This window comes from Maniola hyperantus, chromosome 9 (genome assembly GCF_902806685.2).
Source record: "Maniola hyperantus chromosome 9, iAphHyp1.2, whole genome shotgun sequence".
Lineage (NCBI taxonomy): Eukaryota > Metazoa > Arthropoda > Insecta > Lepidoptera > Nymphalidae > Maniola > Maniola hyperantus.
In genome coordinates, this window is record NC_048544.1 from 133,493 (window position 1) to 157,785 (window position 24,293).

General features: G+C 38.7%; 1 long non-coding RNA gene across 4 annotated transcripts in view; it reads left to right on the plus strand.

Annotated features, from left to right (window-relative positions):
• Positions 1 to 24,293, plus strand: part of LOC138402785 (uncharacterized) — a 92,916-nt gene that overhangs the window by 53,021 nt on the left and 15,602 nt on the right. For 2 of the 4 annotated variants that reach the window (XR_011237120.1, XR_011237119.1), the window contains exon 3: positions 14,388 to 14,463. This is a non-coding gene — a long non-coding RNA (uncharacterized lncRNA). The remainder of the gene's footprint in view (positions 1 to 14,387; positions 14,464 to 24,293) is intronic. The other 2 variants (XR_011237118.1, XR_011237117.1) reach the window with 1 other exon arrangement.

The window sequence follows — 24,293 nt, forward strand, 5'->3', positions numbered from 1 at the left end:
CATCAGTAGCTAGGTACTATATCACCTGTCTTCATTTTTGGCAACGTTCTGGCTACACTATGTACATTGTACACTATGTACATTGTACACTATGTACATTGTACACTATGTACGTTGTACACTATGTATGTTGTACACTATGTAGTAATGCGACTTTTACGAATTCTACAGACAAATATTCATAACTTTTTCACTGTTTGTTATTTTACGATGGCCTCCAACTCCATATAGGTACCTATGGCTTTTTTGTACCAATAATTGTCATAATAATATTTGGGATTTCACTAAAGGACTTCTCAAGGTTTGGAAGCCCCTTAGACCAGAGGTCGTATATGCAGATCTACCCTTCCGTTCTTAGTCCGCCACTGGTTGGATGAAAAACATTTCGGCTCGCATCAGGTCGAGGGCCTAGTACGGAGTTCCCCCATGTGCCCTTGGTGCACGGTGCCCTTAGGGTAAACACAGACCTATTTTAAGCCGATTTTAAGCGAAATCACAAATATATTTCTACCTACCTAACTAACTACCTAAAATGTATTAAATCATATTTTTGACAGATCTGCCTCGTCCTGATTCTGTGTAAATACTTCCTGATTATTTTAATAATAAGGTGACCTGACTATACCTAATAAAAATTCTGTTTTCCTAAATCTAGATCAATGGTATAGATGTATTATGTGCTAAGAGTAGGCCTCACAGCTTGCTCTATATGAAGCAGACTATTTTTTTTATTCTACTGAGTACGAAATAATAGTTAAAACCTCAGAGTAACGAATTGCATTATCTGAGGTTAATGCAGACGTTTACATTACAAGCTGTCTGGTCTAGAGTTAGACAACCCGCGCTCAATGTCTTATACGAGCAGAGTGAAGTCTTATATGAAGTTGTTACAGCGTGTAGAAACCACAGTCATCAGTAAGTCAATCCGAGATACTGGTATTATTATAACGGTCGAAAATCAGAAGCTCTCTTTTCGAGTAATTTGAAAGAAGCGGTCATTTTTAAAACAGTGAGGTCGCGGCGCTTGCGCACCCGTTACAATCGAGACGAGCTCCCGAAAACGTTGCCGTCTCCCTCCCGCGCGACGCCCACCGCCTACTCGGAGGTGCGGGCGTACGTAGCGACACACGTCTTGATACTTCCTATTTTATTTAAAACCATATAGCCAAATAAAAGTGGTGATAGTTAGCTAAGACATCGGTCCTCTATTCGGGAGGACGGGGGTTCGATCCCGGACATGAACCTCTAACTTTCCGGAGTCATGTACGTTTTGCTTTAACGGTAAATAAAAACATGAGGAAACTGGCATGCATGAGAGTCCTCCATAATGTTCTCGGAAGGTGTGACGTCTGCCAATCTACAATTGGCCAGCGTGGTAGACTATAGTCTGACTCTGAATCCTTCTCATTCTGAGAAGAGACCCGTGCTTAGTAGTGGGTCAACGATGGGTTGAGATGATGATAACGATAACCAAAAACAAAAACCTAAAACTTAACTCTTCACTAGATTTTTTTTCTATAGAGCGCTTATTCTCAGTTGCAGCTTAGTCAATCCAGCGATATCTAAGACTGCTAACAAAGTATCCCAGCAATTTTACGTCCCAGTTAAATAAATATAGTTATTATCCCCTTTTGTGGCCAGAAGTCGTAACTCATAGGATATTTAAAAAAAATGTATTTTCATTTAACAAAAAATCAAAAAATCCTTTGTCACCACTGAGACCACTGTCACTTTTTATGAATATCGTATCTTCGAGACAAGAAATTTACTTCATGTAAAGGTGTTCTTCATCTCCTCACCTATGTAAAATGAAGAAATCCAGTTCTCAATTTTCCAATATAAGTGAATGAAATGAAAAGTGAATGTGCATGACATATTTGTAAAGTAAGCCACAAAACAGGTCAGTTTCTGCGCCATTGAATATGCTCAGATGCGTTGCCAGTCAAGCATAAAATCTGTCAACGATAAAAACTTAAGACTAACTTTACAAATACATATTTTATCATGGTAAAAATAAGGTCTAAGGTCAGGTGTTTGTAATTCTTTACTGTTAAGTCATGTGGTAACTTTGCCAAGGTGACTAAGACCAAAGTTTATCATTAGGTAATATCAATTTATGTAACATGCAATGCGAATTATTTTAAAAAGCTGTTGTGTTTGTATGATTAACAAATGGGCATGCTAATACGATCCCAACATTAAATTAAATTAAATCCCAATTAGATCCCAACATAAAAAATATGATATTACGAGAAGAACTTGTATTCCAAAAAATGGTAGTAATGGTAGTAGCCTGTAATTCACGGTGCGTACAGACAGACAACCATTAAAAGGAGTCTGTAAAGTAGGCCTACTTCAAACATAGGATATTAAAGTAACGGTACTTTAATCATCCTACAAAGTCTCTAAAGATTGTTGGAGCTCACACACAGCCTTTGCTAAATGGCGATGCAATTTTCCGGCGTATTATGACGTATAATCGTTCGCACGCGCTTGCGCAAACGTCACTGACGCACTGCAGAATCAAGGGCAGAACGCTGTAATTTTGAAGCTGTTAAAAATCAAGGTTATTATTATCAAGCTAAGTGGAGCAAATGAGTTTTATTACTGTATCTTAATTGTCAGTGGAAAAAGCAATGAAGAAACAGTTTTCTTGGAAACATTTATTCATTCCAGTTTTCTCTGTAACTAAAACGATATATCGAGCCATTTTATATCGAATTGTGACAATATTCTCATAATTAAACAAATGAATTAACTCGTACAAGAGCTCTTTCCACATTCCAACACACGACACAATGTACATATTATTCTGTTAATCATGAATACTTTCTGGATTATAATGCTTCTTTTTGCAATATTCACGCTGACCTTCACGACATATTTGCTTACATAACTGCCGGTCTTTATAAAAGGAAATTTTAACGGGGTGAAGTGAAGAAATTTACACACAGTGTTCCTCTTCAGTCTCAGCTTTGGTCTTAGTTAGGGTCAATACTTTATCCTACACTATAGCGTCAGTATTTTTAACTACAATTTCCATTGTATCTATTCACTCAAGAAATAACGTTAGTGTGTAATGTATGTACCTTTACTTAGTATTTTATGCTACCCATATCAATATGCAGCTTTAAATATCAAGCGAACACAATGGGTTAACCTTGACCATTTTAAAACATACCTGTTTCTGTATACAGAAGTGTTTTAAATTCCAACACGCTGCCTCGAAAGCAAAATGAAGTACGATGAGTTCTTGTAGGGCGAGATCTACGCAAGCGTATCAGACATCAGTGGAACACTTGCTCATTAGCATATTATTCCAGAGATATTCAATGTGTGCACGCAAGGGCAGCTAGGTAAAACTTTTGTTCGATGGCGACAGAGGTTTAAATAAAGTCTGCATTGTATTTACTGCTATCACATCGAAGATAGACTGTTTATAATAAATTAATAGATAATTAACATATTTTCATTAAAAATATTATGTAGTTGTAAAGGTGTCAAAAAGGATTACATAATCGTTTAAAATAAAAGGGTAAAATTTTATATATTTTTTTAAATTTAAATAAATGGGATTATTATTTAAATAAATAAATGGGTATTTAAAAAGATATCTCAAGGTAATACAAAAAATATGAGAATATGCTTGAGAAGGCGTTTTAAGCTTATTTAGATATTTCACTTACTGGTTGTTATATAATTTACACCTAGGTGTATGTCTATGGGTTATCCATAATGATCTCAAAACTGTGTGTAGTTTCCCAATCCGCACTGGGCCAGCGGGGTGGACTATAGCCTAAGCTATTCCCATTCTGAGAAAAGACCCGTGCTCAGTAGTGAGCTGGCGATGGGTTGATGATGATGATATGTTTTACATAGACCGTGTCACCAGCATTGTGCTAAAAAAGCTACAAGTGAAGTTAGAAGTGTGTCAAGAAATGCATCTTTACAAGATGAAGCAAGAAATTCTTTATTCCCTGAAGAATGTGGTTTCTACCAAGAAACGCCTCAAGTAAAATGCTTATCGTAAAACATTACCATGTTGCAACCAGTTAAGATTCACGTTCCACTCGTCGCGAGCAATGGTCACCGCGTAGACACACGATTATAGCTCTTAAAATGTAACGGATAAGATAATAAATGCTGCAACAAGTTTTTCATTGTAGTTGATCGTACAGTCTAGACCTCTAATTGAATGATTCAGATCTATAAATAGCGATATATAAATAGAAGAGCTGTTGCTAAGCCGAACATTCCATGCAATGCCGACGTAAATGCATGCAGCCGCACCGCATACTTCACAAGCTTTAAGCGTTTTTGTGAACATTCATTATTATTATTTTATTATGATTATAGCATGTTAATTGATTATAGTGCATGCTCATTAAATTTAATTGTATTTTTACATGTTCAAATGTTTAATTCTGAATTGGAAGTTAACTTTTGAATATATCGGATGTTCTTTTAAAGTTATAGATTGTATTTGTGTGAATTATATTATTAAACATCAAAGCCCCAAAGTGATTGCAATCAGCCTATTGGCTCTACAGTTTTATATGTTTCTTCATTACATACATATAAAAGCCTACATATATTTGTGTCGTGTTTACTTCTTCTTAGCACAATCTACAATCCAGTCTGACGACTGCAGAACTGAGATTGCATAGAGCAGCAAACCAAGCAACTGCATTGCAAAACAAATTGTGCAAGGAATCGAATAAATTAAATTAAATTTTCTTACACGGCAATTATTAGAAAAATCTCAAGTACCAAGACCGCGTGCGTCGCGCTATATTGATCGAAATTCAAGTTCGGAGCAAAAAGTAGACCACGCCGCTCTCGCTCGGCTGCAGGCTTGCGCGGCGGGTGCGAGCGAGACGGCAGACGTCGCCCGCGCCCACGTAAAGGAGGTGCAATGAACTCTTTAATTTGAGGCTGAACGTTGAAACCGATAGCCGTCTCGTTCGGGGCTTTGAACCGCGATTTAGTACTTGTTTTAGCGACATCGTTTGTCCTTGTCTCGAAACGCGTACTTTCTTTCCAGTGATTAGACAGTTTTTCTTTTTGTGTGTGTTTTGTGCTGTTTTCTGGATTTTCCTTCACGGGTGAGTCAACCATTTACTCTCCCATCAATATCACAAATCACAGTCTCAATCATACTTTGTAGAGCAAGCTGCAAGATGTGGAGATGTCCCGATCCCCGCGACGCGCGACGCGCGACGTGTTCAAGTTCCTTGTCAAATGTCTCGACGGGAATTCATTCAGTAAAATGATTTTTTCGGGAATCATAGTGATTTAAAATTAGTGGTGATAAAAAAAATTGCTTTTTATCTGTAAATTTTTGTCCCATCTAACATGACAAATCCAGCTGCAGCTCCAGCTCCAGACCAAAAATTAAATTAAATCGACTTAGATTAATTGCTATCTATCTGCGTATTTTTTTTCAATATTAGGTATCTATACCTAAATGACTGATGTTGGTTTGTTGATGAAGATTTACAGATCTATACCTACTTAGATAACAACCTATATACAAAACTTTCATTTTTGAGAGTCGTTTTTGAGATATCTAGCTCTCCGGATAAAATAGGTCCAAAAACATCAACGTTGAAATATGTAGTTTGGTAATGTAGATAGGTATAATATCTATCTACCTACCTAGTTAGTTAAAAAAGTTATTTTCGAAGATAGGTACCTACCCCAAAAACCTGCCTACCTTCGAAAATAATTTTTTCCGAATAAATAAATAAAAATTGGACCACTATTTTCTAAGTAAGATTTATTTTGACCCCATTGATACTTCTGTATTTGTCCATACATGGTTGTAACTAACCTAACCTAACTAAGTACAATATTAAGTCACCTTCGACAGTCCTCTGCCCCCATGGCTTAGGTGGTCAGAACTCAGAAATGAGGAGTTGTCAGGATTTGGACTTCAGTGATAAACTACCTACCTACAATATCAATCCTCAATAGGCAAGTCCTCAATCTCCATGGCTTAGGTGGTCAGTACCCCTGCAGCATCAGAATTAAGGAGTTGGATCCTGAACTTTTCAAAGGACCATCTCCAGAACTTTCTCTATCGAACAAGGGCCACATTCAAAATTTAAATCACCCCAAACAAGTCATCGATCCCCGCGTCAATATTAAGTAGTATTAAGCCGTGATAGCCAATTGTTGTGGTCAGAGACTATCCCTGTGTCATGACGCCACCCTGCTGATGCTGTCCGGCATTGACTGTAAGTTGTCCAGGAGTTGGCAGCCGCAGACTGTCCTACCTACTGATTCTCTAACTCCGTGTCTAACACTGAATGATAGCCACCGAACTCATTTGACATTTATTTTTAATCCATAGAAGGTTTTCTACGAAAAATTATTTTGAAATCACTCAGTGAAGCAGCAATGTAGAACCAACTAATGTCAAATGAGCTCGGTGGCTATCATTCAGCGCTAGCCACTGAGGTTATAGATTGGGGTCCAGGTTACCATAATATTCTTACAGTGTCATCGATTTACCTAAGAGGAGTTCATTTGTAGCGCGCTCCAAACAAACGAATGTAGATATTTTTTTTCTCATATTTTGAATCAATCAAACTCAACTAAAAATTAAATTTCGTAGACAGGTTCTAAAAATTTATATCTGTGTCTATGTATTTTGTGATAAAATCTTTTCTGTAAAAGTGTGTACCTACTTTCAAAGTTACACGGATTAAAGATTTACTTTCTTTGAGCCTATCCTTCATAACTATAGATAGTCTATTCTACCCTAGATTGTTTTTGTGGAGAAGAAAGAGAATTTGACACATAAGACACATTCTACATTTAGGTACTTAACTATGCATTGTATTTTGTCATATCACTTAATTTGTTTAGTGAAATGATCAAATCATTAGATTTGTTCAATGAAATGATCAAATCATTAGATTTGTTCTGTGAAATGATCAAACTGAGTTGTTATAATTTAACACCTGCGCCATATTATACCTATACAAGCTACAAAAACATTTGCTTAGTAAATGGGATAGGAATTAGGACACAAACATCATTTTTAAAATTGTTTAAAAATAATTTTTGAATCCTACATTGTACCTGCCTCTATTTTATTGTTTCTCTGTTTGTGAAAAATATTATTCTTACAAGTTTTTAAAATTGACTATTAATTCAATAGTTTGATTAATATCTATAATAATCATTAGCCTCTTAAATATTTATAATATTTTTAGTCTCTTATTTAAAAATACTTAGGTATAATAATTTTGATTCTACCTTAGAAACAGGTTGGTAGAATTTCATAAACTTCGTTGGCTTCCACGTGTCATTGGCTTTATGACGTCATGACAATTCCAATATGGCATCTAGAACAGTCGGGAGCGGGCTCCCCTGGACGGGTAACCTCAAGGGAAATATATTGAAACCTGGCTTTTTTGAAAATTTTAAATTGAAAAGCAATTAAAAAATAAAAACATTTTAATTTTATAGATTTGTTCATATTACAAACATCGTAAACAAAAATCCTAAGAATCAGACGAAGCAGGTTGCTAAGCTGAAAGAGTTTAAAATTGTAGAGCTAACACAACCAGCGCCATCTGTTGACCAGTAGCGATAACATGCAACTCTGAACCTAGGCAATACACTGACCTAGACAACAAACACTGCTTTCCTTCTCATTAGCACGATTTATCTAAATATACAGAAGACTCACTCTCGCTTCGCACCTTTACTTTGATGTAACTACCGAGTCCTACCTACATAAGGACACAGCAATCTTGAAGATCGACAAGGAAAACTGTATTGCACACCAAAGTGGCGCGTGGAAGTCCCTACAAGAGACCTGTGTGTGTATCGGTTGATGATGGTGATGATGATGATGATGGATGACACCTACGTAAAATACAGCCTACAACAAAGTAGGTAATGTAAGCATGCAAAGGCGGCCTTACAGGCAACCTTTGTTGATTAGAGTCATGTTTATCTCTCCCAAGTTTCCTTGGAGACCTCTCAATATAAAATATATAAACCGGTCAAGTGCGAGTCGGACTCGCACACGAGGGGTTCCGTACCATTGTACAAAACTGGCCAAGTGCGAGTCAGGCTCGCGCAACGAGGGTTCCGTACTACAACCGTATTTTTTCGACATTTTGCACGATAATTCAAAAAGTATGATGCATAAAAATAAAGAAAAATCTGTTTTAGAATGCACAGGTGAAGAAGACCTTTCATATGATACCCCACTTGAGAAACCTATAGTTATACCTATTTTTTCAAAAATTGAAAATACTAATTTTTAGTTCATGACCACAATTTAATTTTTTAGTGTAATGTAACCACAAATTCACGGTTTTCAGATTTTTTCCCTAATGTCTGCTATAAGACCTACCTACCTGCCCATCATTTTAGGTCAACGGGAAGTACCTACCTAGGTAGGTTTCTTCACGACGGACAGACGCACAGACAGACAGACAGACAACGAAGTGATCATATAAGGGTTCCTTTTTGTCTGAAGATACCGTAATTTAATCGTAATCAGTCCCGCTACAGCACTTAGAGTTGGACACATATACACACACACACACACACACACACACACACACACACACACACACACACACACACACACAGTCAGACAAACAGTCAAACGTGTTGGGGGATCAAAATCAATTTAGTGTTTGATGTCCAGAAGAATTTTTCACCGAACCGTTTGTAAACACAATATTATTCTTTAGAGCTTTTTTTTTAATTTGATATTTTTAAGGGGCTTTTATAAGTGACCTATAGGTATGCCAACCCCATCGTTACAAACTAAATTAAAATCAAACTATAGTTAAATCAAAAACAATAACCATTTCAGATAATCACTTACAAATTCATACGAAATGCTCAAAATGTTTAAAGGAGCTATTTGGTAGTCGGTTAAGTAGTTGTTATGTCTCGCAACAAATGTTAGAGCACACGCTCTACCGCGAGATCTAGATTGGAGGCGGGAATCGAACTTGGGACCGTGTCATTGCCTCGTGAACTGTGCATTGTTTCCATTACACACACAATTTTTTCGACACGAGATTTTTGCCGGTAACAACGTCCCTGATGCAGTGCTGAGCCCTGTGATCTTACTTGGGAATTCATAATTCCTAAATTGTCTCTAATTTAGTCTGGTAGGAGGCTTCGGCCATGGCTAGTTACTTCCCTACCGACAAAAGCCGCGCTGCTAAGCGACTTAGCGTTCCGGTACAATGCCGTGTAGGGGTATCGGTGGGTTTAATAAAACTGCCATACTTACCTGTTCAAAGTTAGTCCGCTTCCATCTTGACTGCATCATCACTTACCACCAGCGAGGTGATTCGCTAACCAGTGGCTATCACTGAATGATATCCACCGAGCTCATTTGACATTGGTTGGTTTTACAATGCTTCTTCATCTCATATGAGTCATATCAAAATAACAAGCTTATGCTCGCGACTTCGTCCGCGTGGAATACACAAATTTCAAACCCCTATTTCACCCCCTTAGGGGTTTAATTTTCAAAAATTCTTTCTTAGCGAATGCCTACGTCATAATAGCTATCTGCATGCCAAATTTCAGCCCGATCCGTCCAGTAGTTTGAGATGTGCGTTGATAGATCAGTCAGTCAGTCACCTTTTTCTTTTATATATTTAGATTTTTCGTAGAAAAACTTCAATGGATTAAAAATAAAACAGCCCAGCAGTCAATCGATAGTTTTTGGAGGTTGAAATAAAATGTTTTCTGAAAAAATTTAATCTGTCAAAACATTAAGAGGGTAACTTCGCGGAATAGTGTAGGTATGTTTTACAGCTATAAACTTCACAAACCCTAAATATTAGATTCTAATGCTATATTAAAATAAAATTAAATAGAGGTCGTTGATCTTAATTCTTAATGCAAGTAAGTATAAAAACGTTAGTTTTTTTAATAAAATAGCATTCCTAAGGATTGAAGTAAAGTACTTAATTATATCCATACTAATACCTAATATAAATGCGAAAGTGTGTCTGTCTGTCTGTCTGTTTGGTAGCATTTCATGGCCCATCAACCGATTTTGACTAAATTTAGTACAGGAATAGTTTGTATCCCGGAGAAGGACATATGCTACTTTTCATCCCGGAAAATCAAAGATTACCCATAGGGTTTTTAAAAAACCTCAATCCACGCGGATGAAGCCGCGAGCATCATCAGTGGGGCCGATTCTCTTGTACACAATCTCTAAATTATACTAAATTAACAGGTCTAATTCTAGTGTATCCTTTTCCGCAAGCAACATCATGTAAGGGATAGCAATATATTTAGAAGTGTCATTTTAGTTAAGTTTAGAGATTGTGTACAAGAGAATCGGCCCCATTGTTGTAAAATACACGCATAACCAAATTCGATACTTTGTAATTATAGTGATTAAAAATCGTGCCGTGTGCTACAATGGAGTGGAGGCCGCGTAACGCGGTAGCCGGACCGGCCTGGCCTGTCTGCGCTGAATCATGCACGCACACAGGCGCGCGCGCACGCCACCACGCACACAGGCGCGCGCGCACGCCACCACGCACACCGGCGCGCGCGCACGCCACCACGCACACTGGCGCGCGCGCGCCACCACGCACACCACCACGCACACCACCACGCACACCGGCGCGCGCGCACGTGTGAGTGAGTTGTGCGTGTGTGTACAAATTGACAAGAAAATTATGCTTGCGAATTTGTGTGTAGAGATAAACCAGTATCAACTGACCCTCACATAGTAAGAAATGCTTTACTTCCTCGAGGTCACAGTGTTGCGAATTTATTTACAGAGATAAGCCAATGTAAGTTGAACTCTACATACCACTGGATTGTATTACATTTCTAGGTCAAACAGTTTTTGTGCTATTATTTTGAGGTGTATTTTTTTGTGCTTACGTATTATTTTGTAATTAGAGATAATAATCAGTGTACTATGATGACCCCGTGTATAGTACGATTCAGTTTTGAGTGTACAACTTACCTACTTATTACAGCTGCGAATTTTTATATGTTTTTTTATCCTGGACAGATTTAGTTTAAAAAAAAAAAGGTTAACTATGCTCCTATCTTCTAATTCTGAGAGGAGACCTGTGCTCAGTAGTAGACTGGCGAGGAGATGATGATGATCCTAAAAGTGGTGATAACCTATTGGTTCATACGTCAGCCTCCTAGTCGTTCGGAGTTCGATCCCGACCATGCACCTCTACCTGTTCGGAGTTATATAATTATGCGTTTTAAAAAATTATCACCTGCTTTAACGTTGAAGGAGATCAGCGTGAGAGAACCTGCACGCCTGAGAGTTCTCCATAGTGTTCTCAAAGGTGTGTGAATTGTGCCAATCCGCACTTGGTCCGTGTGGCGGACTATGGGCCTAACCCTTCTCATTCTGAGAGGAGACCTGTGCTGATACAGTAGTGAGCCGGGGCGATAGGTTGATCATGATGATGATGAACAAAGTACCTACACGTCGAAGCAATCTTAACATTTATTTTGAGTATTTTTTTTATTATAAATTTTCTTCGTACGCGTGGATTTAGCTTTCCAAAAATCCCGTGGGAACTCTTTGATTTTCCGGGATAAAAATTGCTTGAGTCAATTTACAGGACGCAATAAGCTACCTCTTTGCCAAATTTCACGTAAATCGGTGTAACGGATAGGCCTTTAAGAACTTTTAGATTTTCCAGGATAAAAAGCCCATCCCCGGGGATGGCTCTGTACCAAATTTCATCAAAATTGGTTAACCTGTTGGCCGTGAAAAGCTAGCAGACAGACAGACACACTTTCGCATCTATAATGTTAAGACGGATTAGAAGATGTGTAGTAGTTAACTGAAAGCTCACACACAGCAGCCTCACCCGCGTTGATGTCTATTGCACTTGAACTTTGGCGCCCCACTCGTAGCCTCGCCGTAGCCTCGCCGTAGCCTCGCCGTAGCCTCGCCGTAGCCTCGCCGCAGCCTTGTATCGGGCTAATTTCATTTTTGAAAATATCTCAATAAATGGATGAACTATGATTAAATAAATTTAATCATTGACTTATAGACTTGGTGACCCGCCCCGGCTCCGGTGGGGCGGGGAGGGGGGGGGGATTTTCTCGATTTGAGTCTCTATTGGGTATAGAAAGATTACAATCTACATATTATTACCTACTTATTATGTTTTTAAATTGAAAATATTACACTAAAACTTAAAGCTAGCCTTGTCTAATTACTATACAAATCATGCCCGCGGCCGCGTGGAATGGTGCCAAGAATACTGGCTGTATTTCCGCGCTGGACAGCCAGGCTGATACGTTGCGCAAAAAATAAGCGAGCTCTTCTGTCACCAGATGAAGCTATCAATCGCGGTGAAATGTATCGTAAAAATTTTCTTGCACTAAGACTCCACGGCCCCAGGGTCTCCACGGCCCTAGGGTCTCCACGGCAAACGGAACAAAAATGTAACTCTCGATAAGAGAGCGTAATATGCCATAATATCTACCTACATACTTATTATGCAAAACTTTAAATTTCTCGGATGAATCAATCAGTTTGTCTATAGGTACTTATGTTATGAGAAGACTTTTCTGACTGACAACAGAAAGTCAACAACAGTCAACACATAGCCTAAACTGCTGGGGTTAGAAACTTGAAATTATGGTAGGTTTGTTTTTATGCCTAAGGGGGGATGAAAGTGTAAAATTCCGTTATTTTTCAAGTTATTATCCATAAAAATTGGCATTTGGGTTTTCACTTAAAACTGGTCAAGTGCGAGTCGGACTCGCACACGAAGGGTTCCGTACCATTGTATAAGAAGAAACACTTTTTGTGATGGAACCACAAATTTACGGTTTTCGGATTTTATCTTTGACTTGTGCTCATAGAGTTACGATACCACATCACTGCTTGTGCTATAGATAAATAAATAAATAAAATAAAAATATTTTTTATTCGTATAAACTTTTACAAGTGGTAACGAATAGTCGGATGCACCTACCACTGGTTCGGAATGCCTTTCCTACCGAGAAGAACCAGCAAGAAACTCGGCGGTTGCTCTTTTCAAATATTTGATATAAGTACAAGATTATGCCATGTATAAAATAGTATTTGCAGTCTTGTGCGTTGCTGGAACGAGCTGCAGGTCAAATCCACGCTCTTTTATCATTTAGATAATCTTCAATTGTGTAATATGCTTTTTTCAGGAGCATATTTTTAATAGATTTTTTAAACTTGTGCAAAGGTAAGTCCAAAATAGTTTGCGGGATTTAGTATAAAAGGTAATACCAATACCCACAAATGACTTTTGGACTTTCCTGAGGCGGAAGGCAGGAGCTGCAAGTTTGTCTCTGTTTCTAGTTAGCCTATTGTGTAGATCACCAATTTTCTTGTAACTAAGAATATTTTGCCTTACAAAAATTATGTTATTATAAATATATTGAGAGGCTACAGTAAGGATATCTATTTCCTTAAATTTCTCTCGAAGATAATCGCGTGGTCTTAAGTTATAAATTGCGCGTATTGCCCTTTTTTGTAATACAAAAATTCTCCCAATATCTGCCGCTTTACCCCATATTAAGATTCCATAAGACATCATACTATGGAAGTAAGCAAAATATACTATCTTTGCGGTTTCCACGTCAGTTAACTGCCGAATCTTTCTAACAGCGTAAGCGGCAGAGCTCAATTTGCTAGCAAGAGTTAATAGGTAAGCCTAAGACATTGCTACTGCCAAATTTCATGATTCTAGGTCAACGGGAAGTACATTTATTATTACAAGTATTGATTTCCTTGACGGGTCTCTTAAAGTGGGGTCCGTATCATGTGTACTCGGGGTCCGCAGCAGCTCTGTAAACCCTTGTGTGGTAAAGTGCACCACATGCACTGCCTCGCCTCCACCGCCCGATGCCGCTTCTCGGAACACTGCAGTGCAGATGATATCAGCCATGTTGAGGCCAAACGACAGCATCCTTCTCACTAACTTAAGTTAGTGAGTTATCATCTGCGGCGTAACATCGATTTTGGTTTTTTCTTTGTATGTGCCAGTTATAGTAAATACAGGAAACTACCAATATAACTGATTTCTAAAATTCACGGTTTCTTTTTTCCTGAAACAGGTTTGACAGGGGTCCATGAAATTTTAAAATTCTGAAAACGTTTCAGATTAAAAGATTGACTGACTGATCTATCAATAGACTGAACCGCTGGGGTTAGAAACTTATTTATGACATAGGCACTCACTAATAAAGGCTTTTTTGAAATTCCACCTCTGGAGCTTTAATTAGAGGGGATGAAAGTTTGTATGAAAGTCCGTCATTTTTAAAGTCATATCTAAGTACAGTACTAATTACTATCCATATAATAGGCATTTGAGAGTTCGATTAAAAAGGAAAAAAACTTGTTTCAGAATTTTTGGATTCACCGATTTTGAAAAACTGCACGAGGCGGGTCGGCTACTGTTATCTAAATACCTAGATAGGTAAGTCCATTGCAATTTTTTTTCCCAATCTTCAGGCAAATCAATAGGTATCATATTATCTACTAATATTAAGTATAAATGTGAAAGTGTGTTTGTTTGTTGGTTTGTCCTTCCATCACGCCGCAACGGGGCAACGGACGGAGTTTTTATCTAAAAAATCAAAGAGTTCCCAAGGGATAAAAACCTAAATCCACGCAGACGAAATCATCAGGCATCAGCTAAAATCCTAAGTAAAGTCGTTCGAAGATTGTATAAATGCAATGTTTGTTAACAACAAAGGGGCATCGAATCGATACCTCGAGCTTTGCTACTGGGGTGCAAGCTGCACCCCATTGGCTGGCGGGGTGAGCCCCCGGGGGTGGGTCCGGGGTCCGGGGCGCGGGCTGCGGGGGGTGGAATTATCACGATCATTATATGCAATGACTTCACTCGCCCTTCAGGGATTCGCCCACAAGGAGCCCTATTCACTTTCGTGTTCAATATTATATTTACTTTTGACGTTCCATATTAGGGCTTAATAGAACAACGTATAACCCCAATAAGATCATTAAATGTTGTTCATCCGTAAGTCTGTCCGTTTCGTTACTTACAAGAGCCTCATACTGCTATAAAAACTTTGGTTTTTAGACTTTTTAGGGTTCCGTACCTCAAAAGGAAAAACGGAACCCTCACTTTGTTGTCTGTCTGTCTGTCTGTATGTCAAGAAACCTACAGGGTACTTTCCGTTGACTTAGGCAGGTAGGTAAGTCTTTTAGCAGACATTTTGGGAAAAATCTGAAAACCGTGAATTCAGGGTAATACATCACACAAAAAAAAATGTGGTCTCATCTAATATTAAATTAGTTTCTTCAATTTTCGAAGTAAGATAACTATATCAAGTGGGATATCATATGAGAGGTCTTCACCTGTGCATTCAAACCCCGCCCGTTACACTATTGTCGTACCTACTCCTAGCACAAGCTTGACGCTTAGTTGGAGAGGAAAGGGGAATATTAGTCATTTAACATGGCTAATATTCTTTTTTTTTTTTTAATCTAAAACAGATTTTTATTTATTTTTGCCGAAAATGTCGAAACAATACGACTGACTGTAGTACGGAACCCTCATTGCGCGAGCCTGTCTCGCACTTGGCCGGTTTTTACTACAACGATAGAAAATGCAGAGACTCAATTGAGCGCACATTACAATTTCCAGATCCCTCGTCCCCACTGACAGACATACGAGTAAAAGAGATCCAAAATCACTACCCATATTAATTAATGCGAAAGTGTGCTTGTTTGTTCTTCAATTACCTCGCAACACAGCAACGGATAACCGTGATTTTTTGCATTTTTTATCACGGAAAATCAAAAAGTTCCCAATGGATTTGCAAAAACGAAATCCACGCGGACGATCCCACCACCACCATCACCATCATCACCATCATCACCACCACTGATGGAGAGCATTTACTACTCAAGGAATTTATAAATGTCGCAGGGAAATGGTATAAACCGGGATTTGGTTATATCCCTTAGGGATATGGTCAATCCCCGGGAGATGTTAAAACGACAACTTTTTTTTATCATTTCACTACAAATCTTGTGGTATGATAAAACACTGTGCATAGTTTGTGACTAAGTAGTGAAACACCTGACAGTACCGAATAGAGCACATAGATATTTATGTTCTAATCCTAACCTAACCCGATTTTGGCACTCACTCGTCCTCTGGGATCTTGCGATTATATCGAATGTGGTTCAAAACGAAATTTGAGTACAAAAGTCAATTCAACTATAGTTTCTCTGCTATCTACAAATTACTTACCTACTCCTCTTAAAAGACTTAAAATTACAGTTAGCATTAATTCTACATCTCTATACATGGCTCTCATAAAGAACTTCCTCGTGTCAGTAATTGACATTTGCACATGTCACTGATGCAAACCAAAACATACCGTATTTAATGATTCAAAAGAGTTGAAATTCATTTAAATCTACAATACTAATCATCTCTGAAGCAAATAGGAAATATTTTCAACCTTATTCCGACTTAATAAGAGTCGATTTCATCAATAAATTTTGATAGAGCGTAGCGCCAAATACTTGGGACTCTATTCCAATTTAGTAAGAGTCAATTTTAAAACTAAAATCGGATCCGAGTTTTGAATCTCGGTACGTATCGCAAAAAGCGACACGCGTTCGGTCGACGAACTTGTCTGGATGTGTGCGTTTATTGTACATCGCTTCGTCGTGTGAGTGTGTGTGCGTGTGTGTACCAACGAACGTGTATGACGTTGGTGCGTGCGCGTGTGTGCGCGCTCCTACGCGGCTGTATGCTAGTGTGCGTGCAGCAGACGCGTAGAGATGTGCGCTAGTGTGAGCCTCCACTGATACAGCGTGATTAGAATCGTGTTCTTTGATTTACTTCTTATTAGATTTTACCAATAAATTGGGTGATGGAGTATAATGATGGTGATTACCTTACCTTACCTTAGATGGGTTTAGTGACGCATAACATTAACCTGTTAGGTATCTTGTCAGATTTTTTATGTAACCACAAATTCACGTTTTTCGGATTTTTCCCTTAACGTGTCCTATAAGACTTACCTACCCGCCGAATTTCATAATTCTAGGTCAATGGGAAGTATCCTATGTATGTATCCTGTATAGAGACAGACAGACAGACAAAGAAGTGATCATAGAAGGGTTCCTTTTTTCCTTTTGAGGTACGGAACCCTAAAAACCTACCTTTTATGCTTCACTTCTGTTGGCAATCCCCACTAACTGTAAATTTTTTGAAGTGAAAACTTAAGTGTGGTAGGCAATTTTGGGATGGGTAAAAATGTCAAGGTCGCGTCACCGACATTCTAGTGTTAATAGTGCCTGTAGTAAAGTGTAGTGCCAGTAGGTACATAAAGTGGAAACTAAACTACTAATGGTAGATACCTAAGAATGGTTTTAATCTTAGAATAACAACTCGTTTTAATTTACAAATATGAAATTATTATTTTTGATACTACAAACAATTAATTTGAAAATTCAATAAAAACACTAGCGCTGATTCTGTTGTCTTTCTCTTAACTAAATGTAGAGTATCTGCATCTTTTTCTTTTTAATCCATACTAATAATATTATAAATGCGAAAGTGTGTCTGTCTGCTAGCTTTTCACAGCTCAACCGTTCAACCGATTTTGACGAAATTTGGTACAGAGGTAGCTTGCATCCCGGGGAAGGACAAAGGCTACTTTTTATCCCGGAAAATTTAAGAGTTCCCACAGGAATTTTAAAAACCTAATTCCACGCGTACGAAGTCGCGGGCATCAGCTAGTATTGCTAATAAAGGACTGAAAATGAATTTTACATTTAAAGACTTTAAATTTTAATGCACGCTACGAATTTAAACAATAGGCTCCCGACTGCCAGCTAAAGTTACAAGGTTTGACAGCTCTAAATTAAATTTAAAACTGTCAAACTGTGTCTGTCCTTTTCATATAGGTACCTAACATTAGTAAGAAGAGGATGCAAATACTCTAAAATTTAGGTGTGCTCATAATCATTACCACTATTTGTTTCAAAGTTTTTACATTAAAATTTTCACTTCTGTCGGCAGTCCCCACTACTGCCAAATTTTTTTGGTTGCTATTGTTCAAATCACTTGACATGATGTATAAAGGCTACGTCAGTTGCGTGTGTGTGTGTGTGTGTGTGCGTGTGGCGACAACGACAGGCCTGCAGTGTGCGTGTGTGTGTCTCTTTGCGGCCAGGGTTGGGACTTGGGAGCCCATGTTGGTGCTAACAATAATAATGCTATTATTATTATTGTTGAGCGTGCCACGTGGCCGGCGGCAGATAACCAACGTATATACGGCTCGGTGGACGCGTTTGTGGCGGCTCATATCCGCCATATTGGACTTATCATGGCGTCTTTGAACCGTGACACGCTAACTGTCAGGGCTCACTGTCACGTGCAGAATGCCAAACAAAAGGTGACTGACTGACTGAGTGACTGACTGATCTATCAACGCACAGCTCAAATTACTGGACGGATCGGGCTGAAAATTGGCATGCAGATAGCTATTATGACGTAAGCATCCGCTAACATGCCTGCGACTTCGTCCGCGTGGACTACACAAATTTGAAACCTCTATTTAACCCCTTTGGGGGTTGAATTTTCAAATATCCTTTCTTAGTGGATGCTGACGTCATCTATCTGCATGCCAAATTTCAGCCCGATCCGTCTAGTAGTTTGGCTGTGCGTTAGTCAGTCAGTGAGTCTGTCAGCTTTTCCTTTTATATATTTAGATTATTTGTCTCAATCTTCCGAGAGTCACTAGGGGTATTAAAATTATGAATCTATATAATTATTATATAAAAGCGAAATACCACTCACTCACTGATTAAACACGAAATACCACTCACTCACTGATTAAACACGAAATACCACTCACTCACTGATTAAACACGAAATACCACTCACTCACTGATTAAACACGAAATACCTCTCACTCACTGATTAAACACGAAATACCACTCACTCACTGATTAAACACGAAATACCACTCACTCACTGATTAAACACGAAATACCACTCACTCACTGATTAAACACGAAATACCACTCACTCACTGATTAAACACGAAATACCACTCACTCACTGATTAAACACGAAATACCACTCACTCACTGATTAATCACGAAATACCACTCACTCACTGATTAAACACGAAATCCCAGAAACCATAAAGCTTATAAACTTGGAATTCGCGGTTATTGCATTTTCCCCCTTACGTGCGCTATGAGACCTACCTACCTGCCATAGGACAACGGGAAGCACCCTATAGCTTTCTTGACAGACAGACAACAAAGTGATCCTAAAAGGGTTCCTTTTTTCATTTTGAGGTGAGGAACCCTAATAATCAGCGGGGCTAGTAGACCTTAGTTTCATACCTTGCATTCAGTGACGATTGCATTCACCTAGAGCAGAGTGAACTAGAGTGAAGAAACTCTTGATTTTGATCCTGAATCGTCTAGATTTTGACCTTCTCCTTCTTTTGGGATTTCGCGATTAGATTGAAGATCCTTGGTAACCTGGGCTTACCGCGCGAACTTCAGCACGGAACCTGGAGCTGGAGCTGGAACACCACTAGTACTGAATTCTCCACTCAACTGCCTCTTCCCGCTTCGGTTACTGTCGCATGTTATATCTCTTGGACTTGAGTCCTCTCAACTGAACCAAAGAATATGTAGAGTACTTGGCTGAACTGACTGATGCTGTGAACCTCCCCTTTTATATTGCTGATGCGCGTGGCCGCCATTTTAGTAACGTCAGCACTAGACTGAAGTTTCGAGCTGATGGTATTTTTATTTCGGCTGACGTCAAAATGACATCATTTGGATGTTAATGAGACATGGTTCCAGCGCAATAGCCATTTGCGGGACTTATACTGCTACGAATTCTAGAATAGAGGATTTGAAATATTCCGTCCCAATTTCAAATTGTCCTTCTGAGTAACTCCTCTGTGATATTTCCTTAGAGTATTTGATATTTCTGCCAGGTGTGTTGTCTTGCTCTAACATTGCATCCTCTTCTATTGTTTAAGTGGAGATCCTGGTGGCGAGTAGCAGAAACCTGTTACCACTCAAACTGTCAAACTTCAACATTAAGCGAAGTGCACACTAGATCTCTCTCTAGGACGTCTCACTATTATCAGCGAGGCTATTCGCTAACTCGGTGTTCAACGATTAATGACAGTCACCGAGCTTTTTTTTCCATTTGACATTTATTTTTAATCCATTGAAGGTTTCCTACGAAAACTTATTTTAATGTCACTCAGTAAAGCAGCAATGTAGAACCAACCAATATCAAATGAGCTCAGTGGCTATTATTCATCGTTGAACACTGAGTTGTGAATTAGCGTGCAGGTGTTTCACTGCTCACTACAGTATGTTCAGTATGTTTATCAGTGAAATGATCAAATTGAGTTGTTATTGTAACATCTGCTGATCTGCTGATTTGAACAAATCCCGGTTTTTATCATTTCCCTGCGACATATACCTACATAACTATAGATGCTTCGCTCGGGTGGAATTTGAAAAATCAACGGAGGGGTTGAATTTTCAAAAGTCCTTTAACACCATACCAAGTTCCAATACGGATTTTCATACAAACTTTCATCCCACTTACGGGTGGAATTTCAAAATTTCCTTTCTTATTGGATACCTACTTTTACAAAGAACACACCCTAAAAATTTCATGTCTCTAGGGCCAGCGGTTTAGGCTGTATGTTGATAAGTCAGTCAGTCAGTCAGGACTTTGAATTTTGTATACATATTATAACTAGCTGCCCCGGCGAACTTCGTACCGCCTAACAGTCTTTTCAAACAGTCAAATTTTTTTTTTCATCAAACCCATACGTGTGGGCTATCTATGGATAGGTCTTCAAAAATGATATTGAGGTTTCTAATATGATTTTTTTCTAAACTGAATAGTTTGCGCGAGAGACACTTCCAAAGTGGTAAAATGTGTCCCCCCCCCCCCTGTAACTTCTAAAATAAGAGAATGATAAAACTAAAAAAAATATATGATGTACATTACTATGCAAACTTCCACGAGATCTAGTATAAGTAGTTTTTGATTTATCGTGCAAAATGTCGATAAAATACGATTGTAGTACGGAACTGTCAGTGCGCGCGAGTCTGATTCGTACTTGGCCGGTTTGTATATACCTATAGAGAAGATAGCACAACACGCCACGCGGGTGACGCGGCGCGGCGGCGCGTAGGGCAGGTCGGGAGCCGCCGTATCGCGTCGTATATCGGCTCAAGGTCGGAGCCACTCACTTATGTATTACAATCATGCTCATATTTGCCACTATTCCGTAGACGGAGTAAAAAATCTAGACAAAGGAACGTTTGCTTTCTCATTCACACTAAAAAGAGAGCACAGATAAAGTTACTAATAATGTGATAAACAGAGACGCAGCTAACCTATTTTTTGTCCCTTACCGTGTAACCGATTTTTTTACTTGCAAACTTTAGTTGCAAAACAAAGTTTGAGAATTCGTGGCATCATTGTATTTCTCATTAGTTATTTACTTGTTTTCACATAAAAAACGTTTAATACAAATGTTGTTGATCGATTAATACAAATATTGACTACTAAACAATGGTAATTGTCGTGTTATTCATCGTAACGTCGCGTCGTGCTGTCACTACCTCACACGTAGTTACACAGTACTTTAGACTTTAGTCTAGCTTTTTAATCAGTCTACGCACTATTCCATTTTATGTTTTATTATCTATCAGCTGTTTACCAGATTATATTAATATCTATCTACTTGACCGATTTTGGTAAATCTTAGTGGACGTGATTATTGTTTTTAGGGTTCCGTACCCAAAGGGTAAAACCGGAGCCCTGTTAATGTCACTCTGCTGTTTGTCTGTCTGTTCGCGAGTCATGTCTCTAGCTCGTAGCTAAAATAACTTATAATACAAATCTGAAACTTTGGTTCGCAACACAATATGTCAATAATCTATCTAATAATAATTAGTACTTCTTACTTAAATGTCATCAAAAAACTTGTATTTTCATTGTGACATGCATATTTTGTCTCTTTAGACAAAATATGCATGTCACAATGTCTATCTACTACCTACCTACAACTAATCTGATGTCTACTACTAATTTTTTTTGACGACCTCCCTGGCGCAGTGGTGAGCGCTGTGGTCTTAATAGTGGGAGGTCCCGGGTTCGATTCATGGCAGGGGTTTGGAATTTTATAATTTCTAAATTTCTGGTCTGGTCTGGTGGGAGGCTTCGGCCGTGGCTAGTTACCACCCTACCGGCAAAGCCGTGCCGCCAAGCGATTTAGCGTTCCGGTACGATGCCGTGTAGAAACCAAACGGGTATGGGTTTAATAAAAACTGCCATACTCCTTCCAGGTTAGCCCGCTATTATCTTAGACTGCATCATCACTTACTACCAGGTGAGATTGCAGTCAAGGGCTAACTTGTATCTGAATAAAAAAAAAAAAAGTAAAAACTTTAATTAGTACTTAGTTTTGTTTTTGTTTGAAAAATGTCTTTCTAATTCTTTGATTTTCCGGGATAAAAAGTAGCCTACGTCACTCGCCAGGTCTTAAACTATACCCATGCAAAAATCACGTCGTTCCGTTGCTCTGTTCCGACGTGATTGATGGACAAACCAACAATCCAACAAACAAACACACTTTCGCATTTATAATATGGGCAGGGCAGTGATATCACCTAGAAAAGTAGGTAGAAGGAAAGTTCAAAGTACCCCAGATCATGATCATCACAACGCATCGCCGGCCCACTACTGAGCAGTCTGCTCTCAGAGTGGAAAAGGTTTAGGCTGTAGTCCACCATGTTGGTCAAGTGTGAATTGGCAGACGTCACATATTTAAGAGGTTACGCATGCAGGTTTCCTCACGATGTTTTCCCTCACCGTTAAAGCAAGTGATATTTAATCGTGCCCGGGATCGAACCTCCGAGCCCCGGAGGAGGCCGACGTGTCAACTAGCACCACTTGACCCCCTAAACCGCCACAAATCTAAATTCTAAACGTTCGTTAGTTTTTCCAAAGTTTTCCAAGTTATAGTAGTAGGTAGTAGGTACAGGTACCTAGCTAGTCCCTTTCCAAGGGACATGGAAGCCTAAAGCCTGCAAACGGCTGTCTCGCCTTCAATCTGCAGTCTGGGAGGGACGCGGGTTCGACGCCCGGCCGGGGATGCGTCTGGCCGAGGAGCGATACCAAAAAAAACTATTCGTCTGATTCCAGTCGTTAACTTGATTCAATTCAATAGGGTCGTGGACTGTAGTAATACAATGAAGTGATTTTTTTGTATAGCGGTAGTTTATGGCGCTAGAATTCATTACCTACCAGAGAGAATAATTTAAAAAAATCACGTTTTTTATTTATTTTTAACATGAACGTCACGCTGTATGGAATGACGTCACAACTCGTAAACGACAAGTTTTTTCAATTCTTTTAACATAAAAATATAGTAATTTTTGCGGGAAGATATTTTTATGTTAAAACATGGAAAAATATTTGTCGTTTACGCCATGTGATGTCATTAATCGCTTTCCGTACCCTACAGCGTGACGATATCATAGTTAATTATTTTAAAAATGAATAAAAATAATGATTTTTTAAATTACATATTCTCTTTTGAATGCTAACTGGTTTCCGAACCGACGCGCGACGATGCGATGGTAGAGTCTTGTCATCCATACGATACGTCCATACTATCTGAGTTTGTTGTGGGCTCTTCTCAGACCTGGGCGCGTTTGGAACCCTCGTAGCTTTAGTTTTAAGTTTGCGTTATAATTATCACCACTATATCTTACAAATCTAACACCATAGGTACCAGACTATCAATAAGAGTAATTTATTACCTATTTTGAATAAATCATTTGACTTTGACTTTGACTTTGACTATCTCAGTTTAACCGATTTTAATGAGATTTGGTACAGAGTTAGCTTACATCACAGGGAAGAACATAGGCTACTTTTTATCCTGGAAAATAAAAGAGTTCCCACGGGAATTTGAAAGGGCCATCCGTATAACCGATTTATTTATATGAAATTTTGTATACAGAGATAGAGCCCGGAAATTCACATTTGGCATTGGCTACTTTTTATCTTGGAAAATAAAAGAGTTCCCACGGGAATTTGAAAGGGCCATCCGTATAACCGATTTATTTATATGAAATTTTGTATACAGAGATAGAGCCCGGAAATTCACATTTGGCATTGGCTACTTTTTATCTTGGAAAATAAAAGAGTTCCCACGGGAATTTGAAAGGGCCATCCGTATAACCGATTTAT